This window comes from Lissotriton helveticus, chromosome 5_1, assembly GCF_964261635.1.
Source record: "Lissotriton helveticus chromosome 5_1, aLisHel1.1, whole genome shotgun sequence".
Lineage (NCBI taxonomy): Eukaryota > Metazoa > Chordata > Amphibia > Caudata > Salamandridae > Lissotriton > Lissotriton helveticus.
In genome coordinates this window covers 1,193,015,922-1,193,031,960 of record NC_136065.1, presented here as the reverse complement: position 1 = coordinate 1,193,031,960, position 16,039 = coordinate 1,193,015,922, and the positions used below count along the sequence as shown (strand labels likewise).

Sequence of the window (16,039 nt, the reverse complement as noted above, 5' to 3'; positions counted from 1 at the left end):
TGATTCATCCCTCAGGCATGAAACTGCTGTGTACACAAAATAATAACAAAGATTTCGAAATTTCCTTTGGAACTTTCTAGTCCCATTAGAATAATTGTCTTGAAGAACTGTATGACCTCTATGGATCCTTGTGACCAATCTCTGACACACCGGAACCAGTGCTTGACTACTGCATGCAGGATCCTTTGATTATGTCTAATAACCTACTGTGTACACCATGCCTTAAGTTTATCTGCAGCAATGAGAGTTAGGAAGAAGAGAGTGCTTATCATGCAGTCAGTCAGCCTGTGTCAGGACTGTGATCGGTGCATGGCTGGGCATCCTCAATGCCTTGACCACACTGGCATTTCTCTGTGTGTGAGCTATCTGTGGGGTGCTCTCAAACTTGGCAGAGCTCTGGAATGGAGAAACAGTGATAGAGCCCAAATTCGGAGGAAAGGGATTGAACTTAGACTTCTCATGCCTTGACTGCCCTATGTTGAAAGAAAGGGTCATAGCAAATTATGAAGTGTTCCTTTCTAATATGGTGGTCTCTCCAGGGACTGTTGCCTGAGGTTTCAAATTCATTATGAAGGTGAATATATTCATGTTTGAATCATACAAAATGAGGCATTAAGGAGAGATGGATGTATCACAAATCATTCATTCCCTAATTTTCGTCACATTCATCACCTGCTTTCCTCTTTCTTTGTCTCTGGTTTCTGCTACTTGCAGTCAGCAAAGAATATCCTTTGGGCATGCCTGGCCCGATTCCCTTGCCTAATTCCAGTGAGAGTGCAATGGCTTGCTTATCTCCTTCTGCATGAATCTTCATGTTCAATCAAGAGCTACAAGATTCCCAAGAAGGTTTTTGTTTGCCTTTTGAGACTATTTCCTCCTAACTGCACCCTCTCTAATGCGACACCAGGCAGATTCACATGCATTATTAGGTGCAGGAAAGCAAGGTGGGTACTGGGAGGAGGCTCTCTTTCCTTGGACAATCAAGAAGACAACTTAAAAGAGTTTCCTGTCCTAGCGTTTGCCAGCCAGCAATGCATTCTCACATCTGTTATATATCAATCAGTAATCCAAAGCCTAGATCTCAGGGCCTGCTGACAACATATTTGCGAGTCTAAGTTGATGTGGAGTTCAGAATGGGTGGTTCTATTAATAAGGATGGAATTTCATTTTTATCGATGAGCACATCAATTTCCATATTAACAATGGAATCAATCAGGCTTTCACTCAGTGCAGGGCACGTTGTCAAATCCTGCTTCCCTTAAACATCTGTATGAGAACTGCCTTTGCTTCCAAAACTACGATTCATACCAAACGCGGTGAGTACTGGGAGGAGGGCCCCTTTCCTTGGGCAATCAAGAAGACAGCTTAACATCACTTCTTAGCTTTCACTCCTTGACATACTGAAATCCAGGAGCTACTGATGTAAAATTATACTGGGTCTGGTTGGATGTTTGTGCCCAAACGTCTGTGGAGATTAAAGAATCACCGCAATACGGGTTTACTATCCCCCACAAGGAAGATACAGAGATTGTTGCAGTCTGAATGCCATGAAGGTCCCTGGATCATCATGGTTAGATCCCTGCTGTGGTGCTGAATCGATTGCCATTCTAATGTCCTTCAATACTTTTCTCCCTTGGGCTATTGTGTACCGCACCTTTTGAGGGGCAGGATCTTGCACTCTATGAATGCACTCAGACTTAGGGCCAGGAGAAATTTGTGTTATGACGGCGAAATTAGCATAACTTTAGTAATTTCATGTTACGCTTGTTAGGTGAAATGCTACTAAACAACATGACAAAATGATGCACTGTTTGTGGTAAAAACTACTTCAAATGCACCATACACATGTGAAGAAGAAAACAAAGGGAGTTTTGAAAAAAACAGTTTCGCACAAAATGCATCCTCATTTCCAAAGTGGATTCGAGTATGCATTTTGCGCTATAATACAGTACCAAATTGCAGATTTGAATGTCAAGTAATTTTGCAGAAATTTTGTGTAAATACGTAGGAGAAACGTATGCAAATTTCACACAACCCTCAGAATGCATGGCTTATCATATTCACCTTCCCGGATGTAATTCAAGACCCATCACTAGCTAATCTGTTAGGACTCTCCGGAACCCCAGTCCCGCCCTTTTGTTCCCATGACCTCTATGCAGCAGTGATACACTTGTTGATCTATAAGATGAAGATGGAAGGAGCATTTATATAGTGCTTTGGTGTTTCAGAGTGTCCAAATCAGAATCACTGCAGTGACCTTCAGCATTCTTAATTATTATTATTTTTCTTTTTTAAATGAATGCAGGGGCCAAAAAATATTCTCAGGAAGCCACCCCTCGTGGTACCAATCACCAGGACTGTCGAATACTATGGCTGCTAAGACTTTATTCCACATGGTGCCTCTTGTTTCCACCCACTAGATATATTTTCTGAGTCTTTATCTCACTCTTGCAGGTCCTTTTTAATCCCATTTCTCATTTTGTCACTGTTTTCACATATTCATATCCCTTCTCCGTTTCCTCTTTAAGCCTCTTTCTTTTTCTTATTCTGAGTCAAAATCTGATGTTTACCAATGAGATCTGCCTCCAAAAATTCAGTGCCAGTGCCTGCCACTTGCAACTATTGGCACAAATTAAGCAGCAGTCAGCTGCTGTATTTTACAGGCCTTCCTCTTCTCATTGCTTATTATTAAAATATCCATTCTGCAACAACCTCTCCATCCGCACCTCATTAGCTAATGCTCAAATCTATTGGAAGGTGCTTGGTAAGTGTCACATAAAGCTGAGTGCTTCCCCGTGACATTGTGACAATGTCACGGGGAAGCACTCAGCTTGTGCTACAGCGAAATGGAAAGTTCGATGCAAGGCCTTTGACAAGCCTAAGGGGCATATTACCAAGGGCCATTGTCGCCGCTTTAGCGGGACTTTTTCCCGCTAATGCGGCGATAATTTTATCGCCCTATTACCAAGCTGTCGCTAACACCAGTTAGCGACAGCTTGTAGGCGAAGAGAGCATTTAGGGGCGCTCTTTGCATGTCAGCGATAATTATCGCTAATGACATGCAAAGTGGGAGTGTCAAGATGTTAGCGACTGAAAACAGTCGCTAACATCGCTGTCTCCTATTACCTACAAAGGCGTAGTTTTGGAAATATTCGAGCTACGCGCGAACATCTCCAAAAGCTAACACCTGCCCAGAGCAGTTCTTAGCCATGTTATCCAATGGGAGGTGGATACCATGGCTAAGAGCATTGTCACGATAATGTGTGAACATCGCTGTATTTCCAGCGATATTCACGCATTTCGAATGATTTTTATCGTTTCTGAGATAAACCTTGATGATAGCAAGGTATCGCAGCGATAAAAATCGTCGTAGCGAGGCGATAAAATTATTCCCGCTAACCCTGCTTAGCGATAAATATCGCTATTGCTAGGTAATATGCCCCTAGATGTCTTAATGCCAACGTTCGACGATCAGCAGAATTTTCAAGTGTTAGCATGATTGACCAGATACACCTCACTCTGAAAATAACCGAAGAGAAATTTCTATATTTCACCTTCACTGCACCAGCTCTTACTTTTATGAAACTGTGTAGCCAGCATTTTGCAGAGTTTCGGAGCAACAGGAAAGAGGCACATTTATAAGCTGTAGGTCTAAAATGGAAGGGCTAGTGGTATAACAGTGGGGCAGCTGGCTATAAGAAGCATCTCACTCAGGCATATCATACCTCATTCATCCACGTACACAAGAAATGTGTGTGGTGTACAGAATTTGTTATTCATACTGATTGCCGCCCCTTGTTTGAGGATTTTACCAACAAGGGGGCCAATCTGGCTTCGTCTAGAATTTTGCAGTGGGTCCTGAGAATGTTGGAGTTCTTATATACCATGGAATACATTGAACTTAAGGAATGGTTGCACCCAGTAAGGGAGGATGAAATACTGAAACAAGTCATGAGACACATGTCTGTGTGTAGGGGGGGAGGGGTGGGGGTGCGGCTAAAGGGAAGGTTTCTGAGGATGTGGACTCATTCCGAAACTGTCAATGGAGGCTCATATTTTGTTCAGAGGGGAGTTGTTGGTGGTGCCAGGGGTTTTGAGTTCACGTATTTTAAGTCTGGATCATGAAGGGCACGGGGGTATGAGTGCGCACAAGCGAAGAATAAGAGCAGAATATTGGTGGCCGGTATTGGATAAAGATGTGGAAAGGATGGTTAGAGAGGGCTCATCATGTGCATGGACCGATAAGTCTCTGAGGAATGCGACTTATCCCCTGGGAGAAGTGGACAAGATGGATGCTCCACGGGAAAAAAAAAGGTTTGGATATATCTGGGTCATCTAATGTTCTACGGTTTTGTCCTGTGTATGCCTTGTTCACTATTGGTAATTATTCTAGGTGGCCTGAAGTGGAGTGTGTGAATCTGATAACAACCCAGGAGATGATTACATTTTTGGAAAATCTGTGTGAGTGAGAAGGTGTTACAGAAATCATTGTAACCAACAATGGCGTACAATTTGTCTCACACACCATGATAGAATTTTTGCTATTGTATGGTGTAGTTTAAAGAGAACCAAGGTCCTAAGCTTTAAGCAAGATCATAGAATAATATCATATACTTGACAACCTGTTCCCCTCTCTCAAAGAACACCTTTCCAACACTCGGACTCACACGCATTTCACCTCCTGTCCTACCTCCCCTGATGTCTCAGCAGCCACCCTTAACTCTCCTAACACAGCTCAGCAACAGAACGACACTCACCTCACCTTCATACCCATCTCCACAGTCAATTACCCACTCGTTGCAGCTACCCCTCCCCGCCCCTCAATCACAGACATAGACCTCGCCCCCTCATACACCACTCGCCTCCCCATCCCCCCTACCATCCTTCGTACCTCCGCTCATCTTCCCATATCCCCCACCACACTTTGCACTCCCGCCCCGTCCCCCGAACCAATTTTCTCAGAACACCCCCCCTCCCCCAACGGCACCCCACATTACATGACTCTCTCTCCGACTATCCCCCCCCACACTTAGCACTCCCGTCACGCCTAGCCTTCGTACCTCCGCTCTTCTTCCCATATCCCCCACCACACTTTGTACTCCCGCCCCGTCCCCCGCACCAATTTTCTCAGAACACCCCTCCTCCCCCAACGGCACCCCACACAACATGACTCTCTCTCCGACTATCCCCCCCCCACACTTAGCACTCCCGTCACGCCTAGCCTGCATCCCTTCTTCAACCTCCCACCCCCCTCGCTCACTCCTCACTACCTCACCTCCTCCCCCACAACAGCCAGGCTCCACATCGCCCCCATGTACCCTTCCCCCCCCTAGCACTGATGCCCTTCCCAATAACACCTATCCTCTCGCTAACACTCCCAATCCCTTCACCAGCTCCACCACGCCACCAGGACTCCCCCCCGTCTCCAGCAACCTATTCGCCTGTTCACCGCCAGTACCCCCCCCCAACACCGCGCCCATCATCACCTTGGACATTATTATGTCCACCCTCCTCCAATTGAAAGAAGAACTACACTCCATCAAAGAGCTGCTCATCACACACCCCAGACACCCCCCTCCGACCACCACCCTTACACCTAATAACACTTCCCCCACACCTCCTACTCGCCCTACCACACAACACTCCACACACCGGACCTCTATCCCCCCTCGCAATACCAACAATCGCAATAACAATTGCAATCACATTACCACCAAGCGTAATACTCCCTCTACACCTAACAACACTTCCTCCTCACCTCCTACTCGCCTCATCACACATCTCTCCCCACACTGGACCTCTACCCCCTCTTGCAATACCACCAATCGCCCCAGACGCACTACCAACACGATCTCAGACCATGACATAAACACCCTTCTCCACTCTTACGTCCCGGACCCCCAAAATCCACTAGCCACCAACCACATGTCCATCCCAACGATTATCTCTAACCCCCCCAGGCACCAAAAGGATAACAACAGAGGCGCCGTCCCCAACAACCTCACTAATGTTCCCCTCACTATAGAATCGTCCTCCACCCTTTGCACCCCTAGCCTTAAATGCATTCTTCTCAACTGCAGATCGACCCAAAGACATTCCACGGAGGTCGCCGACCTCATCATGTCCCTGGAACCGGATCTAGCCATTCTGACTGAAACATGGCTGTCTGACTCCTCTACACCTATCCTGGATATCCTAGTCCCCCCCAACTACTGTATCATTAGACTTGACAGGGCCAAAAAGACAGGCGGTGGAATTGCCTGTATCTACAGAAGCAACCTCTCAGTCTCTAAAGTGTCCGCCCCCTCTCTTACTTCCTGTGAATACCTCTGCCTTGATGTCATCAGCGAAAACAAACCGGTATGCTCACTACACATTATATACCACCCACCTGGGGACAAGCTCTCCTTCGTCCAACAACTCATGGATACAATATCAGCCAACACAGGACGGCAGCACACCCAAATTTTCCTTGGCGACTACAATCTCCACTGGAATGACAGCAGTGACACAGTGGTAAACAGCCTCAAAAGCTTTCTCAACGCACTTGATCTCAACCAAATATGCAATAGCCCGACCCATGAGAGAGGCTCTATCCTTGACCTTATCATCTCCAAAGAGGGCGCTATTCAACTTGAGTCAATCCAACCTTGTGACTGGTCAGATCATCATATTGTCTCCTTCCTCATCAATGAAAAAATTCAACTTAACCCAGTTCAACCCTCTAAGCACAAAGCGTGGAAAAGAGATTTGAAGAAACTCAGCCCAAACTCCTTACCGCCTAACAGCTGCAATCTCCTACTTCCCCCTGCTGGCGCTACGGACGTTCAACTTCTGACTGACCACTATCTCAATACTATGACCACAATAATCAATGAGGCGGCGCCCATGCAACTGAAAAGAGTTTCGTCCAAGAAGATTTCCAACCCATGGTATGACGGGAGCCTCAATGAGGATAGACGGGCCATGCGAATGGCAGAGCGCACTTGGAGGTCAGCCCACTCTGCAGTGCACCTAAAAAGTCTAAAGAAACAGAGAAACGCCTACTTCAGGAAAATAAAACGCTCAAAAAGAGATTTCTTCAGCCTCCAGCTCGCCCAAGCAAAAAACCGCCCAAGAAAATTGTTTGAGTTAATCAGAACACAATCCAAAGAGCAACCCCAGACACTCAGCACCATGGGCGTTACACCTTCCTGCGAAGACTTCTCTGCCTTCTTTATCCAAAAAACTGAGAAAATAAGAAGCGATCTCCTCAATGACGCTATCCTGTACCCCAACACCCGACACACAGCAGTGCCTGAACCAAAGAACAATGCTACCTGGTCATCCTTTGGCACCTACTCCGAAGAAGAAATTGGCAGATTGCTCAGCACCTTGAAACCATCCAATCACCTCTCTGACCCCCTTCCTGCTAACGCTGTAAAAGACTTTTCCCCTTGGCTTCTCCCACTCTGGACTAAGATTATCAATAGCTCTCTTCAACAAGGATCCATCCCCAACGCCCTCAAAGTCGGGCAAGTCACACCGCTACTAAAGAAACCAACAGCAGACCCCACTGATCTAAACAATTACCGCCCTATTACAAATATTCCCACGCTCGCTAAGCTGTTGGAAAAATGCGTACAGCTACAATTGACTAAACACATAGATATGTTTGATCTCCTCAACGCCCATCAGTCAGGCTTCCGAGCAGGGCACAGTACCGAAACTGCCATGACTCACATAGTGGACGACGCCCTCCAAATCCTAGACCAAAACGATACCTGCCTCCTCATCCTTCTGGATCTCTCCTCAGCATTCGATACAGTTAAACATGAGAACTTACTCGAACTCTTAAACACAAGAATGGGCATATCTGGGACTGTTCTCAAGTGGTTCACCTCCTTTCTACACAACCGGTCACAAAGATTCAAAAGTAACAACCTGTTGTCCTCTCCGGTACCTGTATCGCTAGGCGTCCCTCAAGGATCCTCCCTTTCCCCAACACTGTTCAACCTAGTTATGGAACCTCTCACTACTTTGCTACAGACATCTAATGTTCACTTTCACATGTATGCCGACGACACCCAACTTTATCTCAAAATACAATCTTCCAAGGACATCATGCTTCTGAACACCACGATCAGAAACACCCAATCCTGGCTTGCTGAGAATCACCTCAAACTCAATGCGCTGAAGACTGAGTTCCTCCTGATCTCACCTCCCGCCAAAATCTCCACAGCTCAAACATGGCTTAAGCACTTAACGGCTCTAAATGTACAACCCATCGTCGTAGACTCAGCAAAATCTTTAGGCATAACACTTGACGCCAATCTCAACATGCAACAGCACATCAGCAAGGCAACCAAAGGAGCGAACTTCCAAATCAATACCTTGAGAAAGCTTAAACCCTTCCTTCCTGCCAAAGACTTCCAAACTGCTGTACAATCTATAGTCATCCCGCACATAGAATACGGTAGCACCGCCCTCTGCGGGCTCCCCCTAACTACAACGGCACCCCTAAGAGCGTCCCTTAACGCCGCAGCGAGACTCATCACTGGCTCAAAAAAACACTTGCATATTTCCCCTGACTTTAAATCCCTGAACTGGCTACCTTTTGAAGCCAGAATACACCTGAAAATCGCCTGCATGACACACAAGGCTGTACACATGAACTCACCCGCCTACCTCACTCAAAAGCTGACAATTTCGGGTGGCTCTAGAACTACTAGAAGCACAAACAATCTTCTGCTGAAGCCCCGAAGATTTCGGAAGGAAAAAACATATAAACGCTCCTTTTCAGGAATGGCACCCAGGATCTGGAACTCACTCCCTCCTGAAACCAGGCTCATCTCCTCCAACAAACTTTTTAAGAAAGAAGTTAAAGCGATCCTCATGGCTAAATACACATGATCTACTATTCCGTATTTCTCATGAATCTTCTCTGCAAGACCTGCCTGACCCCCCTGGTCTATTGTGTTACACTTGTATTATCAACTTACTTGATTGTATACGCTCACTCTTTGTATATTGTTATATTGCTGACGCACCTGTTTGACTTGTATATTGTTATATTGTTGACGCACCTGTTTGACTTTGCACACGTTACCCACACCACCTCAACGATCCCTACTTTTCTACTACTATCGCACCTGTGGGACTATACATCCTGCACTCACCCACCTCAACTATGCCCTCCTTTATGCTATCTCCAAAAATTTTAAACACGCTCAAGCAAGTATATGCTCCTTACTTTTGTACTTTATATTATCAACACAACTGTTTGACTATGCACCGTGTACTACCTCACCTGTGACCTACCTCATGTTTTTGACCTACCTATGTAACTAAGCACCTTGTACCGAACTACCTCAAATATTACTTTGTATTACTCTATCACCCCCGTTTCCTTGTAAAGCACTCTGATATCTGCAAAGATCTTGTTCGCGCTATATAAAACTTTAAAAAATAAATAAATAAAAATATAGACCACAATAGGCTACTATATCATTTGCTTCCTTGTCCAGCCGGACAGGGAATTTATTGTTCAATTCAAGTATAAAAGGTTCAATTTACATTTTGCAACAAAGCATTTCATTGCAGTAGGGCACAGTCCTGTACCGTACTAAAAAGTTATGTGAAAAGGTAGGAGAGAAAGAGAAATATGTTACAGGCAAGAAAGGTGAGCAATCAGGGCACTGTTTTGAATCAAGATAGCCAGTGTATCCTGGAGTAACACATACACACATTAATATACATAGGTTAAACGTATGTCTACTCAAAGGTTTCGATCCCGCGCTCTATTTATAAAGGGATCATCTTCAGGACATTAACAATAAGGTTGCCTGGTTTGAATATTATGCACGCCTCCACTTGGTTTAAGGCATGCGGGGTAGAGCGTAGACCAACCGGTACGCGCTAAACGATGCTAGGCTCGAGTTCCGGCGGGTCAGAGGTGTCCAGGCCAGTGTGCGGTGCGTAGGGTCAAAACCGGTAGACCTGTTCGTGTATCGGAAAGGGTTGGGGACCGTGGGCAGGATAAGCTTCGTTATGCCGCAGTCACTATGGATCCCCGGATTCTAGAACTATGTCTAGATAGACACGGACTGCTGAGCGAGTCCGGTTTAACACTTGCTCCGGGGGTAGGGCGGGTTTCAAGGCAACGTGGGCAGGATGACCTGTGTTGCAGCGCGGTCATTTAAGTTAACGATCCGCGAATATGAGAGCTGTGTCAGGATGGAACGGGCCAACGATGGGGTCCGGTTACGCTAGGAAGCAAATGATATAGTAGCCTATTGTGGTCTATATGATATTATTCTATGATCTTGCTTAAAGCTTAGGACCTTTGTTATCTTTAAACTAAATTGATACCCATGGTCCTTAGCCACCTACTGGGTTCCCCTTGTTTATTTATATTGTATGGTGTAGAGCACATAAGGTCATCAGTATATTATCCACAGACAATGGCCTGGTGGAAAGGTGGAACAGGACATCAAAGGAGGGAATTCAGTTGGCAATAAGTCAGGGTGAACAGTGGAGAGTTGCTGTGCGTAAGCTGGTGTGGGCTTATTGGGCCACTCCCAACAGCGTCACTGGTAAGATACCATTTGAGGTCATGAGGGGTCGATAGCCTAGAGAGTTTCTGGCCAAGGGAGTGCTGAGAGAACAGAGGGGTGACGAGTTACCTGGTGATTCCAAGAGTGCTTTAAAAGTGCAGCTAGTTGTTGGTGAGTGGGTGCAAGTAAGGAAAGGATGGAAGGAAAGTAAGGGTTTGTCTACATTTTCCAAACCGCTACAGATCAAGAAAGTGACTGTTACTCTGTTTTTTTTAGTGATGGTAATATGTGAAATATCAAGAAGGTGGTGAGGGTGCTTGATTGGTTGATGGATGGAAGGAGAGTAGTTCGAGGAAAACAAGAAGGTAGTGAAGAAGCCAAGTGGTTGGATGGATGGAGAGGCACCAGAGGGGAGTTTGAAGATTAAGAATGGTTGTGATGGCATGGGTAACCGGGGAATGATTGAGCAAAGGACGTTGAGGCAGAAAAGAATGTGTTTCATGCCTAAGCGGTTTCAAGATTTCATCATGGGTAATTAAAGGTACTTCATTTGTCAATGTATATTTTATGTTGTTTATTTGTTTTATGTACTGTTTTTACCTCTTCTCTAGGCTGTACAGTTGTTATTAAGAAATGTACAGTTTGCCATGTAGTGTGTATTTTGTTCAAGTTATGTGTGTTTCCTCTGGGTAGGTCAGACGTTTTTTATTTATTCATGTTATTGTACTGTCCAATATGAGGGAAAAGATGTGCTACATCTGTGCTTCGAATGCTGTGGTTATAATACTAAGAATGGTTCAAGCACAAAATTACACAAAACATAAATATATCTAATATTGAGGACAATATAAATCAAGCAGATGTAATAATGAATCAAAAAAGCAATATAAAGTAGAAAAAATTATACCGAATTATAAAGATGATACCCATCCACACTTAAACAAAATATTCCTCAAAAAACATCTTTTACTAAGTCAATAATATAAAAAAGACAACAAAACAATAGATAAATGGTGGTCATACAGTTACACAACAGACATAATAAAAGAACACAATGGACAGTGTAAACAATAAGCCAATGGCGAGGTAGATAAATTAACATAAAGACCGAACAGACAAATCACAAGAACTGATGTAGCAATAAATGCGCCCTCTTCAATGTATGCCACAGGCATTCTATAGGATGTGGATTGCTGGAGGGCGAGGGGTGGCATTTTGAAGGTCAGTGGCGGAGCTTGTTAGCAGCTCCCTCCAGTTGATCTCTACAAGATTATAAATGCAACATGAACCAACTTCGTCAGGTCTGTGTTTCAATGCTGTTGTGCAACATGTCCCAGAAAAACATTGACAAAGCCAGTAGATGTTGCATAAGCGTAACCTAGTGGCTCTGCTAATGCTTGTTTTGCAGAGGATTGTTTCATTGCCAGGGTGAATAAGACATAAGGGCAGGGCCTCCTAACACAAGCGACGCATTATAGAGACGCTCGCTTCAGCTCCCATGCTGAAATGGAGTTGTTTATTTTTAGGTCGAGCCTGTGCCAGCGCGCAGGCGCTGCTCTGGCGATGATCTGTTGTAGTATAGTACAGGAGAGAAGCCCTGCCCACTTCCCGCCCATATTTTTAATTGGCTTGTGTCTTTGTCCTTCGTAAATGCTCTCTTCTGATTCCTAAATAGACTTGTTAGTCCCTCCTTAGTACAGCCATGTCTTCCTTTGTAACATCCCAAGGCTACCGGCCCCTTTACTTGGTTGTTACACGGTACATGCAATATTTTCTTTATTGAGTTCTCCTAGATTAGGCATGACAACGTGCTTTGGTTACATTCAGCGGGCTAGCCCACTTTCACTTTTGAAGCAGCCGGTACAATGGCGGCCGTTTGTTTGCAATGATAAAGGACTCGCATTTAAATGCAAGACCAATAGCATTGCAAATATTTTTTTTATTCCAGTGTTCTTCTTGGCCTCCCCCAAGTGTTACAGATGTGTACGAGCCAACAACTTACTCACCATCACGAGGAGGAATGGCTGGTTCTACTAGTTGCACATGAAATGGTTGACCCTCAGACTGGGGAAACCGAGGGCGTAAGGCGGCCTCCCACGCTACCAACCTCCCCCAAAGGTCTATGACATATATCATATGCATGTTTCAGGAGTCCATCGCCAACTTCCGCAGGGAGCCCTTCATCCTTCGTAACGTCACTGTCCCTCAAACAAAATAGGTGCATGCGATTCACTTCTGGCCGATTTAATTATGGGACAAAGAGTCATGAAGAGCTAACACTTATACCGAAGAAGCGGTGCTTCTCTATAAGCTGATAATAACTAAGCGGGCAATCCCTCGCAACCTAATGAGGAGCCATGGCGCTTGGCGTGGCTTGCCCATGCCCCCCTCTCCCTGCCTAGACCACCCTCGCTGTGCTCACTCTAGTACAGGAGTGAGAGCTGAAGCCAAGGTGCCGTGTAGCTGACCTCTATAATGTGAGACCTTTGCATTGCCCCACTACTGTGAGCACCCTCTAGGGAAAGTGAGAGCGGGGCTGCAGCCCACAAGCTGCAGCCCACAGTCCGAGCCATCCTGAGGCCGCAGAACCCGGGCCATGAGTGCCTCCCTGCTGCCGTAGAACTTTTAGCTCTGGGATCTTTGCCTGTTGCTGCTTGGCACCAGCTCCTTCCTGTGCGACATGGCCACTGACCTATGGGTGGCAGGGAGCTACTTCAGCGAAGAAAGCTACAACTGGGGCAGGCTGGTGTTGGCTCTGTTCGGCCTGTCCTTGGTCTCCGTGCAGCTCTTCATCTGGGGCTGGTACTGGTAAGACTAGCGGCAGCAAGAGGAGGTTGCGGAGGCGCCTGTCCGGGTAGACAAGGAGCCAAAGCTGTCCTTGTTGGACTTCACCTCATACAGTCTGTTATCCTCCTCATGCTGCCGGACCTTCCTGCACATATGTAAGCTGGGCTTCCTCCTCAAGTAGAGCCATGCTGCATGGAGCCATGCTGCATGGTGCCAGGCTGATGGCGTGGTGCTCTCTAGGTATCTGTGGGTCCCTGTCTGTCAACTAACGTGACCGAGCACTTGCTTCTATGTTTAGGTAGCCAGGGTGTTCTTGCTCATTAATTCCCTTAGTTCTATGGGTGACAGTGGGTCTGGTAAAGTTATGGCACTGTGGTACTATTGCTCAATAAAACACATTTATTACCCAGGTAATTGGTTAGGTGTGGCAGGGGTGTGTAACATAGCGCCTTACCCTTCACGATGGACCAAAACACTCTGTGTGCGGGTAACATGCTACTATGTGGAATCCCAGTATAAGTGATTCAGGCAAGCATAACGGTTACTGTTAAATTGTGAGGTTTAATTGTGTGACGCGACATGCAGTAATTTTGCCATTTATGCCAGTTCTATGTGTTGATGTTAATAACATATTTCGTGGCATTTTGTAGTACATAGACGTATTGGCTTACTTAAAGAATATGAGAGCACTGAAAGTTCTCCCAAGAACCCAATCTATCTATCATAGTGACATGACATTATTGTTTTCTCTTTACTCTTGAAGACAGATGCCCTTCTTTCCCATTTTCATGTGAACACAATGTTATTTGTTGTTTTGAAAATACCACGCAGTTATCCACTAATTTGTATTGGAATACACTTTAGACTATAAATGTTTTAAAATAAGTCACATTTTCAGTCCCTAATTGCTGTGCCACATTGAATTGAATTGAATTGAAAGAATATTTATATAGCGCCTATACTAACCGGAGGCCTCCTAGCGCTTCAGAACCAGGAAGTAGCAGCCACAGAGTTTCTGGCAAGATTATTGATCGCATAAATTACATGCTTGTTCAGTTTAATCAATACGAGCCCAGACTGAAAGAACAAAACAATACCCAAAACAACTATATCAACAAATACAATAATATTTTCAAATACCAAAAATCAATAGAGGCTACTGAGAACATGCATAAACAATGCACACAATTAAAAAACCCTGCTACATACAAGTATATTGCCATAACTGTACACTTTGTTTTTATTATTAAAAACACCCGGAGTAAAAAACACAAACAATTCAAATGTGCTCCTTTTTTTAAAGGAACACACATTTTGTTCTTCCCTAAGTTTTTTGGGAAGTTTGTTCTAAAACTTTACCCTTAGTATCTTTCGAGACATACTTCAGACTGTATCCTTGTGATACTTTGTGAGAAGCATTTTGCAGTGACGGTGTGATCAAAGAAGTCTGATGCATTGATTGTAGGAAAAAAGACTAGACTTGGATTGTAGTCCCTTCTTGTTCAAAGCCTTCCTGAAAATGCATAAGGACCCATATGCATGGTTTGCTGGTATGTTGCCATCCAATGTAGCTTGGCCCTATTTCTCTATACATGGTTATTTTTAGGTTGAGCTTGGGCAGCGCATCCTTGCTCTGAGAGCCATGCTGTATTGGAGAATGTACTTAAAGCCACGCCCACTCTCCGCTCATATTTGTCAATAGCTTGTCTCATTGTCCTTCGTAAATACTGGCTTTTGATTTGTTATTAAGCTTGTTAGTCCCTCCTTAGTACTGCCTTGTCTTCATTTGTAACCTCCCATGAGGACCGGCTCTTTTACTTCGGTTGTTACACCACTGAAGTGAGAGCGGGGCATGGGGCGCTTTTAAAAACAAGCATTTGCAGTGCAATAGGTCTTGCATTTGCGAGAGTTTAAGCTATTAGCATTGTAAATTACAATGTCTTCGGGCATTGTCCTTTACAATGCCAATAGCTCAAACTCACGTAATTGCATGACCTATTGCATTGCAAATGCTTATTTAAAGGAGCTCTCTTTATGAAAAGCTGTGCTATTTATATTGGAAGCCTCTCTGTAGTATACAGAGGTGACATCTGTATTAGATGGGCCAATGCAATAGTAACTACTATTTGCAGCAATCAATGAAAAAACTGCAGTATAAGTGCTATATAAAAAATATAAGTTATTACTGTTTGCACTTTTCATAATTTTACAGCCTCCAAAAATCACCAATTTTAAGATAGAACAATTTTCTTTTGGCCACTAAACCTAAAACACATTAAAATGTAACTTCAATATTGGCGATCTTATAGTGTTTGGGTCAACTCTTAAGGGATACTGATGTCAAGGTGACCAGATGCACAATTCGGATTTATAATTAGGCCACTCATTCTGTGAGAACTTTTTTCAATTTACAAGAGCCATGAGGACACAGCAATAGAATATGTCTAATTAATTAGGCACCTTTCCAGCTACAGTTTAGTGCAAATGTATTTCCCATTTCTAGCCACATTGTGAGATCAATGATTCTTTATCCCAGATGATCGATTTTCGCATAATGCTGAAGCTCATTTAATTCACCACCCGATTTGTGGTCGTCATTTTAATTGAGTCACCGCTCTGATTGCGGTAACCTGCATGCAATTTAAGCTCGACCATGCTTCTGAGTGACTTATGTTTCAGTCTCTTGATTAAATGCCAACCCTTTGAGTTGTGTGGGG

The 16,039-nt window shown here is 44.6% G+C and overlaps 1 protein-coding gene across 1 annotated transcript in view; it reads right to left on the bottom strand.

Moving 5' to 3' along the window:
- The window catches only part of KCNK18 (potassium two pore domain channel subfamily K member 18), a 142,339-nt gene that overhangs the window by 59,877 nt on the left and 66,423 nt on the right, over positions 1-16,039 (bottom strand). The gene's annotated exons all lie outside the window — the stretch shown is intronic.